Below are 25,315 nucleotides of genomic sequence, written 5' to 3'. Positions count from 1 at the left end.
GCATTATATGACCTTTCTTCCTGAAACTGGCCTCAGGCCTTGAACTTTGTGGACCACCTGACAAATTGTGCTTCCTTGTGTTCTGATTGGTTTGATGCCTTTTGGACAGTCTTCCTTCTGTTTAGAGGTGATGACTGACAGCCAGGAGGTCACACGGTCGCGTTCTTGACTGTGGTTGAATATTTCGGAGCACTCTGCCTAATAGACACACATCTAGTACTGTGTGTGTGTGTGTGTGTGTGTATGTAGCATTGAGAAAATGTAAGGACGGAGTAAATTAGAGACTTTTTACCTTCATCTGCAAAGTGCCCTTCAGCACTTTATTTGGCAACATATAAATACAGCTGAACTGAGTTGTGTTGCGCTAAAAAACGTGGTTGTGAGGACTTGTGGCAACAAGTTCGACTTTGAATGGTGCTGATTTACAGTACAGAAGACGACCTTTTAGAGAAAACGCTGCTTCAACTTGTCAGTTTTCTTTATCACATAATTTTGTGTCTCCATCTAATTTCTGGTCTCTCAGTCATCCCTCATTCTTAGTTTACCTGCCAAAATAATCAGAAATCTATCAATAGTGAGCTCAATTTGCTGCTGCAGCTCTAAAGTCAGCCGTAAGAGAAGAGCGGGAATTTAAATTTAGATTTAAATTATTCAATGTCCTCGTTTCTAAAACAAAAGAGACAACTTTCACGGAAGAGGTGCGTGCTGGGACGAGTTATTTCTGCAGTGGCACTGACATGTACTTCCAACCACACGCCAATTCACAGCCACTAATTAAAATGTAATATTACACAGTTAATTTGATTACTGTTTGATGAAAACAGATGCTATCAGACTGAAATCCTGTCTTGAATGTTCACGCTGTTGCTGGAAGTCTGTTCTTGTTTTGGCAAAACTTTCAACGCCCCAACTTGAAATGCAGTTCATGCAAAATGTAGGCATGCGAGAGCGATGTGAGCTCCTGCTCCGCTCACTCAGCATTAAACTGTAAAACTTAAACTGTAACGCCGCTGGTGGCGAGCGCTCTTGTCTTTCAGGACTGTGTCAACCTCACGTCTGCAGGCCTCCAGGTGTCAGTGTATATCTGCGTGTGTAGCTGTGCGATGAGCTGTCAGTGAGAAATCTCTTCAGGTGTTTCCCGCAGAATTCCTACATTTTGACTGACATGAATCTACTTTGCTCTCTGCCCCTGCCGGAGGTGGTGGTGGTGGTGGTGGTGGTGTTGGTGGGGGTGTCCTCTGGATGTCTCACTTCTCTCACAGTGTCAATAAGAAAAGCAGTGGAATGAAAGCTGTTCGGTGAAAGGTTAAAAGTCAAATCTGCGTTGCCATTAGCGTCTGAATTCGGATTGAAATGAAGCGTTTCTTTATTATTAATCAGTTTGGAATGGTTTCTTTCAATCATTTGGTTATTCATGGGGAAAGTGTCCCTCTCAGGAGCGTCCTTGTTTTGCCCTGAAACAATCGAGAACCTGCCTGAATGGAGGAATGTTGAACATTTTTAACTGGATCCCCATTAAGGCGTGTTTCAGACACAAATGATAAAATCTCACTGACATATTTGTGTTCACGGAAGTTAAAAGTAAATAAAAAGACATCACCATTTCCTGTGAATTTAATTTGACATTGTAGAGTTGAATGACTTAATTTTAATGATTGAGGTGGTGGAGGGTTAACACAGGACGAAGGCTCTGGGTTTGAACCCGGGAGAGTGTGAATGGTTGGAGGAGAAGCTGAGATTCATGAAAGGTTCAAAAAGGTTCGGTACCGGGCGACGTCGGCCAGATTTCTGAAGAATAAAAATTCATCATCATCTGATTTATCTCGGCTGTGGAATGACGCTCTGAAGGGGATGTTTTCATCCAGCAGCCGTTCAGATAATGCACAGCTCCATCATGCTCTGCCATGCAGCGTGGAGGGAATCCGACACAGAGGAGTAACGTTCTGGACCGGGAGAAAAACAAAACAAAACAACTCCATTTCTAACTTTCTAACTTTCTCTTCCCACAGCCTTTGTTTGTCCCTCCTGCCCCCCCATCCTGAATAATCTCTGCTCCATGTTCCTGCTGAATAACCTGTTGCTGTAATAGTTACCTTTAGTTATCCTTAAACACTACTAATCACTTCTCATTGTCATTCCTTCTGCTAAACACCCCTTTCTCACCTACTGCTAATATTTACTAAAGCATATTTACACAGACTCTCTCTCTCTCTCTCTCTCTCTCTCTCAATACATTTGGTTTGTCAAATCAAATCAGATTTATTAAGTTACATCAAGGCACTTTACATATCAGGTCATAGCAGGTCTAGACCAAACTCTTTATAAAATTATATGTGCGTGGTCACTGTTTGTACCTGCCCGGAGCGCAGGTGTGTGGGAAGTGAGGATGAATCCAGCTTTTGTGTGGTGGTGTGTGTGTCACAGATAAGTGTCGTTAGATTAATATTTTGCGCCTGACCTCTGACCTCTGGCGGGGGCACGTTGTCAGTCTGTGTGGTTTTGCAGCTCTTAGGCTCAGCTGCTATTGTTGAGAAAATTAAATTTGACTGAACATTCTGGATGTAAATGGTTTTGAATTTTATGACGGATAAAAGGTGTTTTTTTTTACACTAATTCGCATTAGTGGGGAGACATTAAAGAGTTAATTGTGTTAGTAATTGTCTGTCTGTGTGTGTGTGTTTGAGTCCATGCGTCCCATTAAACATGACTGGTGGTCTCCTGGCAGCTGTGACTCATCTCTGCCATTCCACAGGAGTTTTTTAAAGACTGGAAGGAATGGCTGGCCCATCACACAAGGACACATTTATTAGCTTACACTGGAACCAAATGCATCGGCTGCATGCAGCACCCGTCTTGGGAATCGAAGCATATATGTGTTTGTTTTTTTTGGGGGGGGGGTGGTTGGACATTACAGTGTGTGTTGATGCTAAAAGTGTGTGTCCATTTCTGTGCAGATACAGAATGTAACATTCATGCCAGGAAAAGTGACGGGCTGCCCTCAAACTGAGTGTTTTTCCAGATGCCATCTTTCCATCTGTTAATCTTCCTTCCTTTTCTTCCATTTTTTTTTATTTTTTTCATTTTTATATTTTTTTTTGTTTTCCACCTCTCATCCTCAGTGAGAACTCTACCTCTCAGGGCCACATCAGCTCATCTGTGACCTTCGTTAATCACGATCACACGTAGGAATCCACTGCAGCTGCCAGATCCAGCTGCCGGCTGCCTTTTGGAAGTGTGTGAAAAGACGCCTTTAACATATGAATCAGTCATCTGGGGTTTATTATAAAACTGGCAAACATAGCAACAGTAAACTTCTTGTGTACATTTAGACTTCATGCCACGTCTTGTCTGTGTCTGAATTGTGTATCTCTATTCAGCACTGGTGGAGATGAATTGTGTTTTTAAACTATCAAACTGCGCATGAAGCCATGAAGTTGAACAGGATGAAATTCTAAAATGGTCGAAATCCCACTGTGTCATCGAGCTTTTGTTGTGGATGGAACTGACTCTGCAGGTAGACGGTTATTTATCAGCTCCGGCATCAACACAAACCAGAATGAACGCAATCAGAGAGCAGGGCTGTTGAACCAGAAACGCTGCAGGTATGCTTTCATCTGCGGGAGCGTAAATAAAAAACACAATCACTGATTGAAGCGTTTCTCTGATCAGCCGGGAGATGTGAGCAGCTAGACGCTCATTAAAGTGCGGTTCTGTCTGTGTGCGCTCTGTGATGACAATGTTCCTCACTGTTGTGTGTCCTCAGTCTAAATAAAAGAGAAAACTCAACTTTTAGTGAGAACAGCTTTGTAAGCTAGTTAGTTTGAGGGAAGAAGGTTAAAAGTTCTGCTTCTGTGTGAAAGTCTCACTGCAGATATTTTGAGTTGTCTTAGCAGGGAAGTAATTAAATAAAACATTAGCATGTCACGCTTCCAACAAGTGTCCTGGAATAACATGCAGTCAAGTATTTTTGTCGTGTTTTCTCATACAATCTCAAAGACACACTCACTGACGTGCCCCAGGTGTCTGGTGACTGACACTCGTCCCTGCACACACTCCTGCAGCGATGTCACAACCCTAAATGATGGCACCTCAGCTGTGCCAACTCCACATTCTTGTGTGTGTGTGTCCTGCTAATCCATCACTGACATATCTGTTCCCATCGAGCATGGTGTCAGGGGGTGTGTCAGATATACAGTTTTTTTTGTGTGTGTCTTTTGTTAGTTCATCTTTGTCCTCATTTGTAACATTTTGAACTTAATATATGCTCTTATTACAAACTTTAGCTTTTAATTCTGGACTGTTTTTGTCATATTTTGTTTGCTTGTTTGTGTGTGTCCTCCTCTGAGTTGAATATAGACACATCTCGCAGTGTAAGGAGGGGCCATGAGGTCAAATAAACCCGGAGGACTTAGTTGAAACGACTTATTCAGTCTTCTGTCTGCCCTGTCTCAGAATATCAAGAGACACAGACGACCAGCGGCATATTTCTGTGTGCGTGTTTGTGAACGCAGTGATTTGATCCTTCTGAGCTCAGAGCTGTCAGCTGCCATTTAAAGTCCACTGTTGCTACTGAATAACAGCAGCGTTTGCTGATTAGAGTCCTTGCTGTGAAATTACCCTGTTGAAGATCATGGCGGACTGGAGCCCCTCCCATCATGCACTGGGGTGGGAAAGGAGGTGACTGATTGCACAGGGCCCGTTTTAGCCGACACCCACAAAAGACTGAGGTGTTTACATGTATCGATCTCGTGTCTCCTCTCAGCTCGTTTGTTGTTTGTTGTTGTGTGTGTGTTATTGATTTTTCTGAGTGCACACACACGTGTGAGGAGCTGCTATGAAACCGACACCGGCTGAAAATGAATATGGATTGGAAACCGCCAGTTTCGAGGAGGAGGAGGAGAATTGTGTGATGAATGAAAACCTATCCTTAAACCTGTCGGTTAGTTAGTTAGTTAGTTGTATCCGTGTCCAAATGCAGGCGCCGCCTCCTTCAGAGGAGCGATAGCTGTTTGTAGATCATGAAGGCTGATCCGGAATCAAACTGCTCGATAGAAAAACTTGGTTGGTGTTGTTCATCATGTTCTTTTCATTCGTGGCTCACAAGAAACCTTGAGATAAGTTTTGGTTCAGGAAGAATCTTAATGTTGGCGCTCCCAGAAAAGAAGATCTGAGGGACGGACTGTGATGAATACAGAATCAGGACCCACATCGTCGATGTCACGTTGAAGGATGGTATTTTTAGTGCCGTTATTTGGTGCCACCTGAGCCTTAGTGCCATTTTCTCTCCCTCTCTCTCTCTTTGTGTTAACTAAAGACGGGGGACACAGCTGTAGCCGCTTTTTAAAGCTATCCGGGACATCGATACCGTAGATATTTGTGTTATGAGAAGGATCTTGGTTTGCGTGGAAGAGTCCAGCTACACCGTGGTTGGGATGGACGAGAGGTCAGCCAAAACATCTAAAACAAGCGTCTCATGCTGAAATATACAGTGACACTCTGCCCTGAATAACTGAACATTTGCCAGTTCGATACCAGTCTGATTCTGGTCCCGGCTGAGGCTGGAACTCCAGCTGGAGCTCAGGCTTTTTCCGACCAGTCCAGCGTGTTTCAACAGAACGTAACGGACCTCCTTATCGTTCGCTTTGATACACACGGAGGGCCGACTCTCTTTCACCAAACCCCACCCAGCGAGAGAGAGAGAGAGCGAGTGTGTCGGGGATGACCTCATTTATTCCCGACTAGCCCTCCTTCCACGCCTCCTCCCCCTTTTTCTTCCTCCCTTCCTGCAGCCTCCTAATGAGAACAAGATGACAACTTTGTACCAGACTCAGCTGGGGTGACACAGAAACTCTGAGAGGCAGAGTGAGGAGGGTCCGGGGCTGACACGCAGTGACGCACTCGGATTTGTGTTCTCCTTGTGATTGATTGTGTGCTTTCACATCACTGTAAATTACATCCGTGCATCAGTGGCATCCAAACACCCGTCAACAAGACCTCAGCTCAGTTCTTTCCACAGAGCATCACTGTTTTTACCGATACGCATCATTTAAACGTACAGCCACTTCACTACTTTTAATCGACATCATGTGTAACCTTTAATGAAATCAAAATGCCTCACCGTCAGTTAGGCAGCAAATAAGCTCCTTGTTACATCTTTATGAATCATTGAAGATTTATGTTTAGGGCGAAGTTCGCCTCTGAGACAGTCACACAGATGTTCTGTTTGAACTGCCGAGGTGTGTTTGTGCCGCCGTGATTCGTCATGTTCAAACAGCCCATCGCTTGTGCTCTGCAAAACAGTGCCACCGCTCACCCTGTTAATGAAAGCAAGGCCTTATGGGAGCTTCCAGCGAGGCTCAGGGTGGCTAATGGGTACCAACAAAGTGTGATGGTGTCTCTTGCTTGTGTTGGTGACAGAATAATCAAGGCACACTGTGCAGCAGTACTAATAGTACACAAGCTGGGAAATTATAAAATATGCTAAATTGTAAATTGTTGGCTCAGATCTACTAAAATAAGAATGAAGAATGTGGAAAGAAGATGGAAGTAACGAGACTGTCTTTTTTTTTTCTCTGGTTGGCATCTCTGCTCATTATTTTTTTATATTGTTTATATTTGTTAAATAATGATCTTCAGAATAAAAGTTTTGCCTGTCAGAATAAAATAGAATATTTACTCATACAGTCCGTGTTACACGCTATAATTGAGTGTTATACAAGGTGCTTTGTGTAGCGATTACTCACGCGCACACTTAAGCAGCCTCAGCATTTCACCTTGAGTGATTGTCACCTACACAAACTCTGAGTCATGATTACTCACCCCTGAGTGTGTCGGCATACAAGTGCATGTCGAGCACGCTCACACCCAGCGCATTGTGCGTTTGTTTTTCACGCACGGTTGCAGCTCAGTCCACAGCGGCCGCTGTAACTGTCTCAGGCTGTCATATCCTTCTGTGGTAAGAGAGCGAGGCAGACCTTCCTCCTTCCCTTCGGTCAGGGCTCAGCAGCCTGAAGACCCACAACACGCTGGAGCTCCACAGCACCTTACAAGGACAATGAGAAATGAAGCCATGTTCCATTAACGTCTCTTATTATCATCTTAACCACAAAGTCGACGCTCGTCTGAGGAGACAGGAAGGAAATTCCATTTTAACTGTTGGACTTCAGTCTCCAGCCATCTATATAGTTGGTATCCAGCGTGAAACACCGGAGACATTTAGAAAATAGGAGCACCTTATTTTAGCTTCAGATGTGTTCCGGTGTCTACCTAACAGTGACACAAGTTCATTTATTGTTGGCACCATGTGCTTTCAGCGTGACAACTAAATATGGATGCTGCCAAAATAACACGGGGGACTTTCAGCGCTCGGGGTGTAGAGCTGAAACTGTCCACTACATGCATGAATTCACCTGCCAGCTTTTTCCTTTGTGGGCTTCTGCAGAGTTAGAGAAAACAGCCAGAGCTCATCGCACCGATATAACTGACATGTGGTTGTGTTTACATCTCTGGTGAAGCAGATTTAAGGTGCTGCGTTGAGGAGCTCCTTGTTTGAGAAGTGATTCAAGTAAATTCTACATCAAAGAATGCGGAGAAAAGTAAACAGCTGCCAAACACACAGAGTTTTCTATTGTTTAAAGAAGTGGGGGCTGCTTTCGGCTTTGTATTTTAATTATGGTGAGAAAAATGTGATGAGGAGACAAAGACTGTGTTTTTGGAGTTAATGGGATTACAGCAGCTCGCAGCAGGTGTGTGTGTTTGTGGTGTTGGTAATGAGATTAAGCCCCCCCTCCTTTTTTCTTTTAGCTGAAGTATCTATTCTTCTGTCCATCTGCGATTGTCTCTTCTGTCTCTGCCTCTACATCCATCCATCAATTATCCTCGGGAGCACGGACTCGGGTCAATATAAACATAAACCTGAGGGAACACACTGGTACAGAGAACAGGAGCAGGTCCGAGGTTCGCACCCACGACCTTCAGGCCTTTTTCTCCAGGTCCCGGTCCATGTCGGTCGTGACAGCAGAATCATTTTAAAGTTTGGTTTTTAAACTGCCTTCATACTTTGTGATGCTGTGAGTGTGTTTGGTCCAAAGGTTGAGGAGAAATCAAACAGAAGACATCTGCTGCCCTCTTGTGGTGGTTTTGCATCAGTGCATAGTTGCCTCACCTTTTTTTTTTTTTTTAAACTGGCCTCTCTTTTAGGGGCTGCTGGTAACTTAAATTTCAGCTCATCAGCATCAGTTGCTGGAGAATGAAGAGGGTTTTGATGTGATTGTCAGCAGCCTGCAGAAAATCACTGACTCCTGTTTGCTGTCCGCTGCAGGAGCTGCGTTAACTCTGATCAAAGATTCACACTCAGTCTCACACTCACTAGATTAGATTGAGGAATTGATTGCTGTTTCTTGAAATAAATCAACCTCAGACTGCTTTTTTCCAGGCATTTTTTTTTTCCTTTTTTCTGAACAAGCCTGTTTTGAAATCTAACTTCCAATAAAAGCCAGTGAACCGCAGGGACCGCTCCGGTTCAGACCACATTGACAAACACAGGCGGTGATACTCCCGCCTGCGCTCTCAGCTGATCTGTTTGACCTGGCGGGAGAGGTCGGCTGGATTGTTTTGGTCGGTGGTGGTGCGGCGCTGAGGGTCGGGTCGAGGCGGAATTGCAGGAGATAGGATGTCTTTTCCGAGCACTCACTGCGGGCGCCCAGGGAGGGAAAGAGGCCTGCTGATTCTGCACCACAGCTGACCGCCAGTAACAATAAACATTACAGCAGGAAACCAGCACTTTTCAAAACAGCTGAAATCACTTAGTGCGAGTTTGAAATTAATTACTCCAATTGGAGAGAAATAATGAGTTTATGAGGAGCGTTTCTATATTATAAAGTGCTGGGACGATAATCTGCTGTGTTTGCTGGCGTTTGTCCACTTCTGCTTATGAAAGTCGAAGCTGAGTTGCAACATGTTGCTTTTTGTACTCAGCTCAGTAACTTGATTTTTTTGACTCAGTCACTAGCAAGTTAGTCCAACAACAACAACAACAACATTTTAGTGTAAAGGGAAAAGGCAGATTTTGTTTTATTGGCTTATTAAACGTTCCTGTGCTTCGGACTGCACCACCATGACGAATCCAAACATCGTCTTCTGAAAAAACTAATTTCTCTGTGTGTAAGAAAAAAAAACACACACACACAATGCAGCACAGGATGTACCAAGAGTCACATTATCAGAAATGAGTTTGATTAAATATGTTATATTCAGTTTATTGCTACAGCAGGATGCCGTCAACAGTTTTCAAAGCTTATCAAAGTAATCTTCGTCGAAGAATAAAACATGTTTTCAGTGATTTAAAAACCGCAAGTTACACAAATAGCACATTATGACTGATGCCAATCTGGTTTCTGCACACACCAAAATAGGCACACACCACTTCCTGTTCCCACAGACCACATCTGGGTTGGCTGTGGTGAGAATCTCTCAGGCTTTGTGTGTGTGTGTGTGTGTGTGTGTGTGTTTGTTTTGTGTGTGGGGCACACAGCTTGTTTTTCACACACCGCCCCCCTCCCTCTCTCACGCGACCAAACTGGGTGTTCTGTCTGCTCTGTCTCTAAATCTTGACATATAATGGCTGCTGACACAGTTCTCCAAAGTCCAAACTGAGAACTGAGGCATTCCCGTGATATTTAGCTGAAAACTGCAGATCCAGAATATTTCGCCAGAGTGAGGGCAAAGAAAGAAACTACATCCATCCATCTGCGTGTAAATGAACAGCCACGATCTGCTCTCAAATTAAATGTGATTAATAGATTCGAGGTCCGGCCCCCCGTTCGGAGCTGCAGATAAACTCCAGCGGTTGCCACGGCAACCCTATCTGGAAGAGAGCAGTTCATTTTCCATGCGGAGCAATTTCCCCCCCGAGGTCCATCGAGTGACTACCCCAGCACTTTTTTTTTTTCCCTTTCCCCTTTAAGATAAGAAGTAAAATAAATAAGTATGTAAAGATTTCATACATCAGCAGAACGCTGAAGGCTTCCAGAGCCGTTTGGACTGAAGAATTAGAACTGAAACTGTTGAAGCTTGTTTGTGAAAAGATGGGGGGAGAGGGATTTAAAAAAAAAAAAAAAGATATAAGCCAGACTTTATAAGGCAGCCATACGGCATTTATTTAGTCCAGTGAAGCTCCGGACTGGATCAGGTCCTGATCCACCAGGGGTCAGTGTGTGTTCAGCTTCAACAACGCTGAGCTCTTTGAGGCGGAGGAGGAGGAAGTTTGTGTCTTATGCTCTGAAGCCTTACATCATGCTCCCCAGGGTGCTGTGTGCGCCTGCTAGGGTTGTAGTTACTGTTACGCTGAGTGTTTGTGAGGGAGGACATGAAGGAGGGTGATTTTCATATGTGTGTCTCTTCCTTTGGGAGAATGTGCATATGTTGTGTATGCACACCACAGGCTAATTTACTGTGTCGTGTGTGTGTGTGTGACAGGTCAGCAGGAGATAAATGTCGCATACCATCTTTTTCTTTCATCACTAAATGCCGCACATGTTTATGATTTTGATTTTTCACACATGTGACACAATGATATAGAATTTCTGTTCACTTTACTTGGACAAAAACCATCTCTGACGTCACAGCCGCCACATTTGTTCACCTGCAGCGTCGTTTCCTCCCTTTAAAACCATCACGAATTTCAATTCCTACTGCAGGAAGTGGAAAGGAAGCAGGCAGGAGGTGAGCATTATGGGGGAATAAACAGGATGTTGTGATGGGATCAGCGCTGTCTGCTTAGTCACTTCCCTCCGCCATCCACGCTTTAATGGCCTGTGAATTTGTCGCACACACATCAGAGTAACAAATAATCAGTTTTCTTTTATTTGGAATCAGATAAACCTAATTTTCCTCCTTGATCGGCAACACGAAGGGAATTTCTATCAGAGTATGTTTTATCGTTACAAATAGCCGTTTGGGGGAAAAAACAAGGAGGAGCTTAAACCCACTGACCTCCTCGGGGAGAATCTCACCCCACCACGCTCGTGCCCCACACGTCCACTCTGTGTCCTCCCATTGTTACCCAACCCAAACACAATTCCATAGGAGCTGGCTTACAGCTTTGTGTATTGTTGGCCTTCCAGTTGTTGAGGTTACGTCTTGCAGGAACAAAGGTGAAATAATAATCTGTCTGTGGAATGCAAAGAGAACAGAGGACCAAGAAAATCCCAAATCACAATTGACGTTTTGCGTCGATGCATCACTTCCCCCCCTTCATGCTGCTGAGATGATCAGCCAACAAAAAAAATGTTGGTAATTGATTGGCATTAAAGCAATTTATTGATCAGGAATGTGGACGATTTGCTCTCTCCAGCTCAAACATGAGCTCATGACATCACTGTTAGCAATCCAGTTCGATTCCCAGCTGCAGCAGTCATCCGTTTAGTTTTAGTGTGCAGTTAACAACACAAGCTTAAAAAGAAAAAGTCGAGTCTGTTTGAATCAAGCACATCTTCTATTTTCCTTTTTCAAATAGAACCACCTTAGACTTCCCAGACAACAACAGGGGGAGCATCACTCTGTCTGATTGGCAGGGTAAACAGATAGCAGCGGTATCAGCAGCTGCAGGTCGAGGGGCTGCAGGACGTGACAGAGCGGCCTGATATCCTGCCATTCATCCGTCCACTCTGAAGCGCTGGCACACAGGCCGACACCTCTCTGCTCTCAGCACATGTTAAAGACATTATGGCTAATCATCAAGTGCCAAGCTGGCACTGGCCAACGTGGAGGGGTGTGTGTGTGTGTGTGTGTGTGTCTTCCTCTTCTTTTTGAGATCACACGAACTGAGTGTTAAATAAGCAGATTGTTGACTTGCAGCCAAACGCTCCACTTTCTGCCCGTTTTATCAGATCTAAGCACAACCTCTGAGTCCTCGCAGCGGCAGTTGACCCAAGTGGCGAAACATCCTGATATCGTCTGATGTATGAAGTGACTAAGGAGGGAGAGGATGGAAAATATGTTTGTGAGTCTGTGTTAAAGGGGGAGAAGTGCAACTATATTGTTTGTTTAATTTCTGACCTGTAAAGGGTGTCCATGCCGATGCCTGAGTGTTTTCTGACTGTGTCTGACTGTATCTCACCCCGAGGTCCCCGTTCATTTTGTGATGATTTTGTTTGAGTTGTGTAACCCATCAAAGGATATCAAATCCATGAGGTCAGAAAGTTTCGACTTTGCAAAACAACCCTCACTTAAATTACCTTATTGCGCAACATTTGATTTCTGTCATGAAACACAGCAAATTAATGGAAACAAATGTCAACAGGGAGTTTATGTTCTAAAGTACATGCATTCAGTTCCGATCAGTTTTATTTGTATATGGCAGAAAGAGCAGATTACCTCAGACACTTTACAAGGTAACTTCAAGATCCATTAATATTATACGGAGAGACAGTTTGGAGTAAAACTCCCCTCAAGCAGGAAGCCAGATATAATGAGATTTAATTCAAACTGAAAAAAATAAAACTGCACCTGCTGCAGACATGCGTGTCCTGAGCTTGATGGGAGAAGCCGGAAACTAAAACAACGAGCTGAAAAGTGTTAAAAACCTGCGCTGAGAGTTGGCTGACATTTCTCTTTGGTTCACCACATCGGGAGCCTTTTCAGCGATGGATTCTTTTTTTTATTTAAATTTTTTTCAATATAAACACTGAATTTGGTGCATTTTCAATATGTAAACACATTAGTGAGGCTCTTCAACTGGCTTCCCTCCATGTTTACACAGTTTGGTGAGCCCTCAGGCTTTGATGGTGTTGAAGTGGGGGTGTTTTTGTAATTGGATAAAAAAATTGTTTAGTATTTCTAAAAGCACCAAAGGTTGCGGTGTTTCTTTTGGAGGGAAAAGATTTCCAGATGCCTTTTTTATGTTTGTTGTTGTTTCTTTTTTAAGATGCTGGTTATCTGCATCTTTGGCCAACGAATCAGGTCAAATATCACAGGAAATCTTTTGGAATTACAAACTCAGCCGTTTGATTATCCCGCAACTAAAGAGCCAGAGTTCAACCCCAGCAGAAGACTGTCAGTCCGCATCTCTCCAACCGCATGTCAGAGCTTGAGCAAGACGATGAGATGATGCAAAGGCAAACACAGAAACCTTCGTACACACAAACACACTCATTAACAAGCCTGGTTGTCATAGCAGAGGCGCTGATAAGTCCGACACTTGAGCATGATGCAAGCTGACACGCGGCTCGAGCGCTCTGCTGCTCTTCCTCTGAGAGCTCCACCTCAGCCAAACACACAGCTGTGATAACAGAGACGCGTGGTCATTTCAGCATCTATGGAGACTAATCATGGTGCTTCCAATTTAAGCAAAGCAGAATATCACCTGCTTCAGTCAGTAATGTAAAGAAGCAGGTTGTGAGAGAAGAGTGTGTGTTTTGAAGGACTTCCTGGGAAGATCAGACCTAGATTTAGCTCTGCAGAGATTTAAAACCTTGGATTTACACGACACTGTGTGAAGTTGGAGAGGCGGCGTCCCCCCTCGCTAAGGTGTTTTTTTGCTGCTTAACTCAACCTCACTGCAGGCTGCCGTAGTGTAGAGTTAGCAGCAGAAATGGCCGCAGTGTCCCCTGGGTTTGCTGTAAATGAGATTTGCAGGGGGGATGATTGGGTCTGAGGCGGGCCTGGAGATGGTCCTTTATGAAATAACCTCCTCAATCTCTGACAGAACAGCAGACGGAGAGAGAGCAGACACAAGGCAGACTCACACATATGCCACCAATGCAGCCGGATTTAAAAAATCTAAAATAAAGAGAAGGTGTGTGGACTGGACTCTACAGATTAGATATTTGGGGGTGGTACATGCATGCATGTGCACACAGACAGACACAATCTATTACTTCAGCTCTGATTAAAGCTGAAATCAGAAACAGAAGAGAGCAGCTTCTTAGCTCTCAAGAGACACGAGGGACTTTAGTGGTCATTTATTTTTATTTCTGCTATTTATTTCATTATTTTTTGGCAGAAATAAGTGTGTTAGAAGAATCAAAGATCTCTGTTGCCCTCCGGATACCCATCTGTAACAACAAATACAGTCACTCATTTGAATAATCAATAAGTTTGTTGACAGAACATGAATAATGGATTAATTCAGCAAAAAAAAAAAAACACATAAAAATGTATTTGTTCCAGCATCTCAGATCTGTGAACAAACTGTTAAAGCTGAAGAAATATTATCGAAATGGCCAAGAGCAAAATCCAAATCAACTACAGGATCTGCAGTTCTTTCATAAAAGGAAAAATAATGAAGCGTTGTGGTGCTGCAGGCATATAAATCATGTTCTCCAGATGCAAAGGAGCAAGTTTGTTTGGCACAGACCATCATACAAATCACACCCTCCTCAGTTTTGTATTACAATGTTTCCGTGAAAGTGAAAAATTACCATGCTATGATTGTGACACATATCGCTCTGAGAGTGTCTGGTGGATTTTTTTCTCATCTTATTTGATTTTCTGTGGGCTAAACAAACATTGACAAACATTTTAACGAGTTATTGCACTGAAATCCTTTTTTTTTTTTTTATTTAATACACCAATTGTCAGTCTTGCTAATAGTAGTTTAGCATTAGGACTGCAGGACTGTGTCCTAAAAATCTCAGTAATTCCATCAGCGCCTCTCTTACTTTGGATCCAAACTGATGAGCAGGTAAACCCACATTCCCCACCACAAAAACGAAATAAGTAAATATTCCCTAACCTGCTATAACAACAACACACATAACCTCAACCTAAATGAAAAACAAAGAGCCCTTCAGAAACCTGTCAGGAAAATCCAAAGTGAAAAGGCCGTGTTGGACCAGACTGCTGACCCTTTGGGAAACCTGACGGACTGAGAGCTGGACGACTCGGCTCTTGAGATCAGTGTTCCACCTTGTTGTTCTTTCTCCGGCTGTCAGAATCCGACCGGGGCGAGTGCAGATTTCTTAAATTGGCTTAAAAAAATGTTGGTAATTGAGATCACCACAAAAAAACAAAGTAGGCAGAGGCCATATATGTATATATAATGCTGACAGACGGGTGGAGTGTTTGTGGAGTGTTTTCACACACCTCGGAGGACTTCAGAGCGTTCCTCATGCAGCTGAAATATGTTCTCTGCTTCCCTGAAACATTCATGCACGGTCACACAACAGCTTAAGAAAAGAAATCGCCAATTTTCCAACGAGAGAAAAATAATATCGGCATCGGCGACATTTAGCGTGAACAGCATCCATGCTAATAGTTGTCTGTCAGCGTAAGTGCTTCGCTGACAGCTAAGCATAGCGTGGCAACCAAAAAAGCTCTTTGTCTGTGTTGTCCTTGCAAAACAGCGGGTTTCACTTCCTCTTTTCAGAGGCATGTGGTCCTGATGACGGCTGTTTTGACACTGATTGATTTCTTTTTCTCTCTTTTTCGACAAGCTCCGTGGACATTTTTAGCTGCTGCTTTTGTGACTTCGTACCGCTTTCGCTGTTGATTCTTTTCTTTTCTTTTCTTTCCCGAGTTCAGGATTTGACCCAAAAGCTGAGTCTCGTCATCCTCCTCATCTGCTACAGATCCTCATTTGTGTGTCCCCTCCCGTATGTCCCTTAACCTCCTCCCTCACTCTTGTTCTGTAGCGCACCCCCCCAGCCTTTTTTTTTTCTTGTCACAGTAATTGGCTTATAAAAAAAAAAAAAAAAAAAAGATTATGCTGACTTATTTAGCTCTCTCTGAAATCTCTCTTTGCTCAGCTCACGCAAGATTAATTGCCCAGAGAAGCGGCGCGGCACTTGTTTTCTGTTTGGTTGAATTAACATTAAAACAGACCCAGAGCTGCGTCGTCTTTGAACCGAGACCATTGAAAGCATCTGACTCCCTGTCCATCTCTCAGCCTTCTTCTCTGTCTGTCTTAAAGCCTTTAAATTCACCCATGCTTTTCTCCATAATGAGAATTTTGCCTTTGACGCTGCACGACTGGGAGTATAACCTTTTTTTTTTTTTTTTTTTTTTTGGAAAGACTGATCAAAATTGATCCAGACAAAATCTGTCTGGGTTCAACTAAAGAAAGAGCCTTTTTATGGGGTGATGAAAATGATGCAATTATTTCACAACTGTTGTAATGGGAGGGGTTTTGTGAGACTTAACTCAGTCATGGGAACTGAAGTTAGGGGCTTTTCGGAGAGTTAAGATAAGACTCTGGGATGCGGAGTTGCAGCTTAGCACGAGTTAAAGACACTCACATGTTGGGCATGATCGCAAAATGATGCACAAAAATATGAGTATAAAAATGAGCAGCACACCCCGACTCTCCGAGGGCCGTGTCTTTGGAGTCAGCATGTGAAGCGTTCTGTTTCCGTGCCCAGTCTGGGTCTACCTTCTGCTCTGGGGTCTGTGATGACTTCCACAGGCAAATCTGCCACGCTTGACTTGTGCACTGAGGCTGCCAGAATACCAAGCAGATCAGCAAACACATTTCCCAGATATCTACACTCCCAGAAAAAACTGTGCCATAAATATATAGATAGGGACTTATTTATCATAAACCTGTTGTGTTGAGTTCAGAGCCTGTAAACAGCCATCGTGAGAGGAGGCTCTCTCCCCATCTCACTCTGAGTTATTGTTGTACTTGAGGGATTATCCATCAAAAGTTAAAATCCTCTTCTGCTTCTAGTTGCCTAGGGATGGTGTTTGTTTGAAATTATTTAATTCCTCTGGAAAACCTTTTAAGAATGAGCTGCAGCACAGAGGCCACTGTAAAACGAGGATAAATACATAATGCATATGTATCTGTCATACTTAGGGGGATTCGTGAAACAGCTGAAAATGAAGTCTCAGGGTGTTTTATTCGCCTTTCTCAGAAGTACTCGGAGAACCTCCCCAAACTAAGCAGCCTATTTTACACTTGTAGTGTGCATTATTTATCAAACTGGAGCTGCTTGCTTGGGTCATTTGGCTCTACCGAGATCCAGAATAAATCTACAGAACATTTGGTTTAAGGACAAATTTCTTCCAATGCAGAGACAGACATTAGAGATCCTGCCAACGTTGCCTGAAATACGGTATCTGGTATCAGAGGGCACACAAATCAATGTACTGTTCTAATTTATTAATAAGTTTTGTAGTTTCACAGTAAAATGGCAGGTTTTTCCCAGAAGTCATTGTTTCATCCCTGCTCCAAAACAGGAAGTTGTTATACAGCTACTGTGCTACTTTTCTCTGAAAAAAAAAAAAAAAAAAAAAAAAAACACAAAACATTACAACGAACTTCCTGTAAATGACCTAAAATCTGTCTGCAATGTGACAACACGTTAAAGAGGACGCCTTTAAATCAAAGGTGTTTGTTTCTTACGGTCAAAATCTATTGCAAGTTGTCTGTTTCCAACGAAGGAAACAGGAAGTAAGTCATCAGTGGCTCCCGCCTGTAAAGATAAAAGCTGGACTACAGAGTAAATTCATCTCTGTGCCTTTGTTTGTAGCTTCTCCTCAGCACGTTTGAAGCATGAACGCAGCAGTGAGAGACTTCCACTGTGCTTCCCATTATAATTTCTTTTTTCTTTTCTTTTTTTATTTTTTGTTTTTGTTTTCTACAGACGTGTTTCTGTCAACTGTGCACCGTCTTTTCAACAGAGATCACAGTCAGACAAGACAGGATCGCATGCTCGGCTCTAATCCCTTCTCCATCCTTAATGCAACAGAAACGTGTCGCTGCAGAGCTGTCACAGGCATCCTTTTGTTCACACAGCAAATTAGCCCATTTGCTCGCTCTTCCCTCACGGTTTCGCCTCCGACAATGGCCATTGTGGAAGGTATCGTTGTCAGATTTCTGCTGTCTGCGCGAGAGTGAAAGTGCTTAATTCAACAACAAGGCCGGCTCGGTCAGCCCGCTCCTAAATTCCCCCGGAGCTCTGCAAAGTATCGATGTCTCTTAAGATGAACGTTGCTTCTGCAGAGGGTGGGCTAATGTTCTTTAGTTTCCCTAAATGATGGGGGAAGTATAATATCTCGGAAAAAGAAAATGCAAACTTAAGAGAACCATCTGTCGTTTGGGCATGTCTGAATTCTGTGTTGGTTTTTTTAGATCCATGGAAACTGTCTTCACTCGACTTAGAATGAAACGTGAGACTTTTTCTGTTTTTGGTCAAATCAGATGAACTCAAACGCACAAAGTACAGCTGACAAAACAGTTATTAATCTGTCTGATGCTGTCAACATGTCAGACTTTGTATCGAGCTCAGACATTTCAGACAGGAGAATTAAAGTGGCTCTGGCTCCAGAAATCATGTTGCAAACAAAGCAATTATTAGGACGAATGTTTTATGCTTTTGTGTGCAAATGAAAAAAGATGCAAATTGCTACAGAAGAGTATTTGTCTCCCACAGCTCGTTGTTAGGAAACGTGTTTGCTGGTATTATGCGTCGCATAATTGGGTTTGAAGCCCGAGAGGAAGATTAGTTCACATTGCATTGAATGAATTGCTGGCCAGCAGAAGCCAGTGAGGGAGCTCTCAGTCAGTGGACTGTTTCAGGGCCTCGTAGAAAAATGAGCCCCAAAACAGATCAGAATATACAATCAAAGGGCTTAAAGATGCTTTGTAACTGCTAGGCCATGTTATCTTAGCTTAGCACAAGGACAGGAAAACAAAGAGAAAACGATATCCTGGTTGGAGCTATGGTACAACACAAAGAAGATACAAAACCAGCACAATAAAACACAAACCACTTCAACGTGTTTTACCTAATTAGTTCCATCTGTTTAAAAGCTTAAATGTAAAGATGACACGTTTTTTGGTTTTATGGGGCCGTCTGTGTGGGGCTTTTTCTTCGACAGGATGTGTAATTTTCTGGAGTTTCTGCTGGTTTATGGGAATATTTATGACATTTAAACTAACTTGTTTCACTTATCTTCTCTCTCCACGGTCTGTTTGCTGTTCCTGTCCTCCCTTGAACTGGCTCTCTACTTTCATCCGTGAAGGTAAGTCTTTCTCCATCCCTCAAGCTCCTGTTTTAACTCAGCTGTCAATCTTCTGGAACTGTTCACCAGAGCCCAATGAAAACCTGCTTCATATGCAGACCAGATTTTATTCCACATTTTCCCAACCCCCCCACACGCCCCCACACCCCCTGGGATTCAGTCAGCTGAAAAGCTTCCATCGGAGCTGGAGAGTAAAAATTTCTGCGTGGCTCAGAGGTAGAAATCCTAATACCTTGCTCTGCAGCTTGATATTCGTGATGGTTTGGAGAACATTATGCAGAAGGGTGAGAACTGAGGTAGATACTTGGCCTTAAAGATATTTTTCTCTCCTGTGTTGAATGTCGCCAGGAGCAACGGCCACGTTTATGTAGCCGGGCAGTAAAACAAAGACAACAGGGATAGAAATCTGCTTTATAAGAGTCAAAGTTTCACTCTTGGATGTCTCAGAGTCAGCGCGCAGGAAAAAAATGGATGGATTGGTAAATCAATATATTCATGTGGGTGTATAAACAGTCTGACTGAGGCCGAACTACAGCGTTATCCCCCAACAGCCGACAGCAGACCCTTCAGACTTACCGTGTAAATCCAGGGCCCTTCACCAGAAGACTGCCAGTGCTGATCTGGCAGGATGAATCTGTGTAGGAAAAAGCAGTATGTGCTTCATTACAGGTGAAGCAAGATGTCCCTTAATCCTCCCCCCACCCCCAAACCACTCAACAGAGGCGCCCACGCTCTGGCTTTGGCCTTTACACTGAATCACAAATTTAATGTCAGCCTCCATGGGCGGAAACTCTGAAACATGCCATCCATCCATCTGAAATATGCCAATGAAAATAAGTTGGAAGAGAAAACTCAAGAGTATTTAAAAAAAAAACACACAAAAAAAATGCCTTTTTAGTCTCAGAGTTTGGACCGAATCCAGTCAACTGTTAAAAAGTCAAACCAAAAACAGCACTTTAGAAGAAGAAGCATCATTTTGGATTAAAATGCAGACACGGTTTTCAGTTTTCTTCCTGGTCACTTTGTGTAAATTTTTTCTTTTGACTGTTTTGTTGCTGAAGTTAGGAAATGATTTGGATGATGATGATAATGATCAAAGTTATAACAAAATAAATCCAGAGAATCTGGTTCTCAGCTGTAGACATGCAACTGTTAACCGCTGTCATGTGTTAAAAGAAGATTTTTTCTAGCGTTGGATCACAGTTGTGTTTTGAGGGGAACGGCGAACCGTCAGTTTCGAGCTCATTCAGAAAATCAACACACTGCAGTCAAATCAAACAGAAAAGAAAGTGAGACTCCCGTCAGTCACCCGTCCAAGCACAGACTGCAGCCTCCTCTCCTCCCGCCTCCCGTCAGACCGCTGGCCTAATCCCAGCCCAGGTTGTCTCAGGGGGGCGGAGGGCTGTCTCTACAGAAAGTGTCTGTCTTATTGATTGGTGTCATTCTCTCCCAGCGGCGACTTTGACGTGACAGTTTCATTTGGGTTCTGCTTATGGAGCCTTTAATTAGATTTCAGTGCCGGGGCTCCTCTCCCGGGGACGGAGGTGGTGGAAAGGAAAGAGATTTGGTGATGGGTTTTTGGAAGTGTGTTAGAAAGAGAGAGTGATTTTAGGTGATTTTTCAGGTTGACTTTAGCATTGGTGTGTTTGTAGGTTAAGATTCATGAACAGTTAACTCGAGTGTGTGTTTGCACTTCAGAAGAGAGCGTGTATGTGTGTGAGGTAGACTAAGACGTGAGCAAAACCCTGACGCCTTCTCTGCCTTGGCCCGGATTAAAACCTAAAATCTCTGCTCTGATACAGCCGCCTCGCAAATCCACCGGCTCGTACCTCTGACTCAGCAGAACCGCCGTAAATCGCAAGGCCGAGTGTCAAAAAGTGTCTAATGTTGGACAATACAATCTCTTGAAAATGATTATATCTTCAGTTCACAATTGATAAATTGAATCTATTTTGGATTTTATTCCATTCAAGGTCACTTTTCAAGCTAAAATATTCTTCAGATTTTTCTCCTGTGGTTGCATTTTTTTCATTCTTGGTATTTAGAAAAGGAATCAAACCCATTAAAACGTTAAACTTTCTGTATGTTGAGGCTTTTGGTGCTTTTGGACACCTTTGTGTGCATGGGGATGACATTTTGGAGACAGGACGTACATCAGCCAAATTATCAAGTGGCCGACATGGAGCCAGTTTGCCACACCAGTGGATTATATACATTTTCACCAGCGCCGACGTGTGTTGAGGAGATTTGTGAGTTTTTGAGCTTGTTAAAGCTGCAGAAGGCAATTTATTTTACAGCGTGGAAGAAATATAGTAGTACAGAGCGGTTTGAATGGGGTCCTCGCAGCCTCGGAGCTCAGGCCTTAATAATGAAGCCTCTGCTTTTCAAACCAATCAAGTGTGATCACCCCGTCGGAGACACTCGGTTTATCAGAGCCTTTTCGTCCTCTGTTTCTGTCATCACACTCAAAAAGAAACGCTCTTGCTGGACTCACTTAGGGGAAGGCGGCGGTGGGGTGGAGGTCTCAAGCGGGTGCTAATCCCAGCAGAGTTTATCCACCCCCCCACCCCCCCCATTTAGCTCATAATATTTCCTAATCCAAATAAGAGGCCGACGTAATGAAACCATATGAGATGTAATTACTATCAAATGGTGTCGGGTTTTTCCGAAGGCATCAGCACAACTATAATTTCTCATTAAGCGGCCGTCACTCCTGAGGTGCTCCCTTGGCCCTCAATTACAGCGGGGCTTATGAGACCTCCGCCCGGCTGGAGAATGGCAGCGTATGTGGGTCAGTCTCACAGCTCCAGGTTTCAAATCCTCGGCCAGACGTGTGCACATAAACTCTTGGATGCCGACTAAACGCGTCTGTGCAGTTTGACAGCGCCTTAAAATCCGTCATGTCACAAAGTATTCCTGCAGATTTTTCACAGGCGCTAATGTGTAGTATTAGCGGTTACTTAGCCACTGGGGGGCTGCTCTTATAGGAATCTAAGTTTTATGTATGGTGGAGCGCTGCCCACACACACCGCTTGGTGATTAAAGCCGTTCTGCAAATATTCTTTAATGAAGTCTTCAGAGAAACGTTGATGGCGATGTGGTTTAAAGTAGTCCACCCGCACCAGAGTGCTCACAGACCGCTGAGAAGCATTCAGAGCTGGTGCATGCTGGGTAATGTGGTGTAATTTTTTTTTTTTTTTTATTAGGAAGGTCAAACTCCTCGTATATGTATATATTTTATTCATAGCTGAGTGCAGCACCTTTGCTCCAGGGGCCATCAAAACACAGCAATGGAGCTGGCTGGAGAGGAAGTAGGTGAACGACGTCCCAGTGTGACATCATAACGGAACAGATGGAATGCTTTTTAAAGATCCCAAAGAGGTGAGAGAGAGAGTTTGGCTTTAGACCTGATTGGTCCAAAGACTCGAATCTGCAGTTCAGAAAGCCCCTGAAGGAAAAATCCAAGTTAACTTAACGACAAATGACAACTAAGTTGAAACGTGTGTGTGTGTGTGTGTGTGTGTGTGCTAACTACACACTGACTTCCTGCCGCTTTGTTTTAAAAACTGACAAACATGACCCGCTCAACTCTCACATCCGGGTTTAAGACTTTCTTTTTTTTTCTTCTTATTTAATCAACTTGCATCTGCTGTTGGACGTTTTGGCTTCTTAATGATAAACAGAATGTCTTTGCCCATTTCATTTTGTCTCCCATGAAACGTCCACTCACTCTCTCCCTCCCTCCGTCTACCTCCCCCTCACTTCTCACCTACTTTCATTCAGCGGATTTTTTTTTTTGCCAGAAAAAAAATATTATAATAATAAAAGCATCAGGGGCTTCTTTTGGGCTGACGATCGTTTAATTGTGCAACAGAAACTGCCCCCATGAATGAGGCAGCTTGAGCCTTGCCATCTGTGTTGCTACACTCCCATACATAAACCCCCCCACCCCCACCAAAGTACAACGCATTCAGGCCAAGGGAGTGACAAAATTATTCCCGGCAAAGCAGGAGAAGGAAGTTTTCCAGTTCGCTGTGTTCTGTGGGACTCGTCCAGACACAGTGAGAGCAAAGAAATGATTCAGTTTGAAGCAAAGTCAAGTCTTTCTCACCCATGATTGGTCTCGCTCCTTCCCCTCTTTCACCCACTTCCATTTTTTTTTTTTTTTTTTTTGTGGCTTTGGCCTTAAATTCACGCTTCCTTTCATAGATTCCGCCGTCTTTCCTTCCCTTCTCTTCTTCCACCTTTCTTTCCATTGTCCTCGCTCTTCCCCTCCATTCCTTTCACCTCTCATGACATTTCAAGCTTGTTTCGGCTCAGTCATACATCCAGTAAATGTCCTGTCTGCTTCCTCCGTTACAGATGAATGACGTTGTCCTAAAACAGTAGCAGCAGAAAAACAAGATCTGTGGTCTAAACTATAAACTAAACTACAGCACATTACATACCAGGGATATCCTGTTAGCACTGGTACAGTGTGTGCTGGGCGAGATGGAGGCATGCTGTGTAACGATGATTTATACTGCTGATAACAAATGACTGTTTTTAAGAATCAAAGTTATGTAATGTGAACCAGTTTTGTTTTTCTTTCTTTGGCTAATTTTTACAATGGCAGGGGAAAAAAATGGAGTTCTCTAAATCTCAGACATTAATTTCAGCATCCTATGAACAGTGATACTGGGGGGGGCAACAGTTATTTTGCAGTTAACGAGGAAAATTTGGCCCTAAAATGTTATTTGAGATTAAAAAAAAAAAAAAAAATGTCTGGTTGTGTTCATAAAAGCGGAGAGCAATGAAAACAAAACATGCTGCAGATAATACATCAACTCAATCTAATCAGCAGTCCAGCCCAGGCTGCTTTAAAAAGCCCTTAATCCTAATTTAATCCACATTAAAGGACATATTTATTACATTTTATGTTTTTTATATTTTTATCTGAACTGTTGATATCCAGAAGACATATTTGTGGCTTTAAGAACCAACAACCATCTGGGCGTGATTTTATCAACTAATATGCAGAGTTTAGTTTTAGTGGAGTGCGAAAGTTTGTTTTTGGGCTCATGTGCTCTCAACCAAGGCTTACCAAAGCTTCAAGGCGCGAGCTGCAGCTTCCTCCCAAAAGTTCTTTGGCTCTGATGTTCAGACGCTGGATGTCCCACTTAATTAAACGTACACAGTCAGTCGCAACTCATAACACACACCAACACCATCACATCTACTGAGGCAGTGTCACCTGGCAAGTGTTGATTAGTCCCATGGAAAACAGGTAAATGAAGCTAAAGGACTAAATATAGTAAGTGTAAGTGTGATTAGCGCTGATAGCATGTGATGAATGGCGCTCATTAGCGTGATAGCTAACGACCTCCTCACCCCTTAACTCCCCCCATGCAGCTCGCATACACCCACGGATGTGTTTTGGTATTTAAAGGAATCCTTCACCGTGCAAGTGACGATCAATATGTCAGCACGTTTCCGCAGGAAGATGTTTGGACCGGTTTGGGTTGAGCGCCTGGTTTAGTTAGCCCAGGCTGAGTGGTGGGAAAAAATGTTGGAAGTAAATATGGCTGTGTTTTTCATTTCTAATAATGTTTGGAGGTTTCTGGTTAAAAATGGCTCTTTAGTTATTAAATAAAGCTGCACACAGAATTAGTTTCTTTGTTTTGCCACAGTCTGCCTTTGGCTGATAAATATACAGAAAGACTGGGCAGTTTGGACACTAAATGTAGTGTGTAGTAAAATTTAGTCACTGACGACTTGGGTTGTGGAACGACATGTTCAGGTTGTACTTCTCTTGGCAGATTGAAGAGAGTTTTGTGGCAGCTGTTTTATCAGATCCAATACAGATGCTGATGGCTTTGTTCACCCGTCGCTGCTGAAAAATGGTGGTTGTGTTACTAATGATTGAATCAGGCAAAATAAATTCATTGGCCAATGTTGGGTTTATTAAAGTAAATTTCAGTGCAATGATTAATGTTTGAGTAACAACATTGACTTAGCTACTGTAGCATCAGGAATGACGCATTGACACAAATAACAACCGGGAAAGCTAAATTATTGGTGGATCAATCAAGAACTGTCAAGAAGTTTGGTCTTAAACTTCTTGGTGAAAGGTAATTTGATGGATGTCTTGTCCAAAGTGCCCGCAGTAACTGGAGTGCTTTGATTTTTAGTTTGAGCTGCCTCCGTGGGAATGAACCTGTTTCAGTGCTGATTGTAGTCGCTCGCTCTGCTTTTCAAGCCACAGGACAATCTCTTCTTACAGAGGTCGCACAAATGGGTTAACAGTGCAATATCGAGTGTTTGGACATAGGAAATAGTCTCTCTCCCTGTGTGTGTGTGTGTGTGTGTG

The 25,315-nt window shown here is 43.2% G+C and overlaps 1 protein-coding gene across 11 annotated transcripts in view; it reads left to right on the top strand.

Moving 5' to 3' along the window:
* pard3ab (par-3 family cell polarity regulator alpha, b) overlaps positions 1–25,315 on the top strand; it is a 184,373-nt gene that overhangs the window by 33,087 nt on the left and 125,971 nt on the right. The window lies entirely within an intron of this gene.

The sequence above is a fragment of the Echeneis naucrates genome, chromosome 17 (genome assembly GCF_900963305.1).
Source record: "Echeneis naucrates chromosome 17, fEcheNa1.1, whole genome shotgun sequence".
In the NCBI taxonomy this organism is placed as follows: Eukaryota; Metazoa; Chordata; class Actinopteri; order Carangiformes; family Echeneidae; genus Echeneis; species Echeneis naucrates.
The sequence above is the reverse complement of the archived record's forward strand: the minus strand, read 5'-3'. Positions and strand labels throughout refer to the sequence as shown.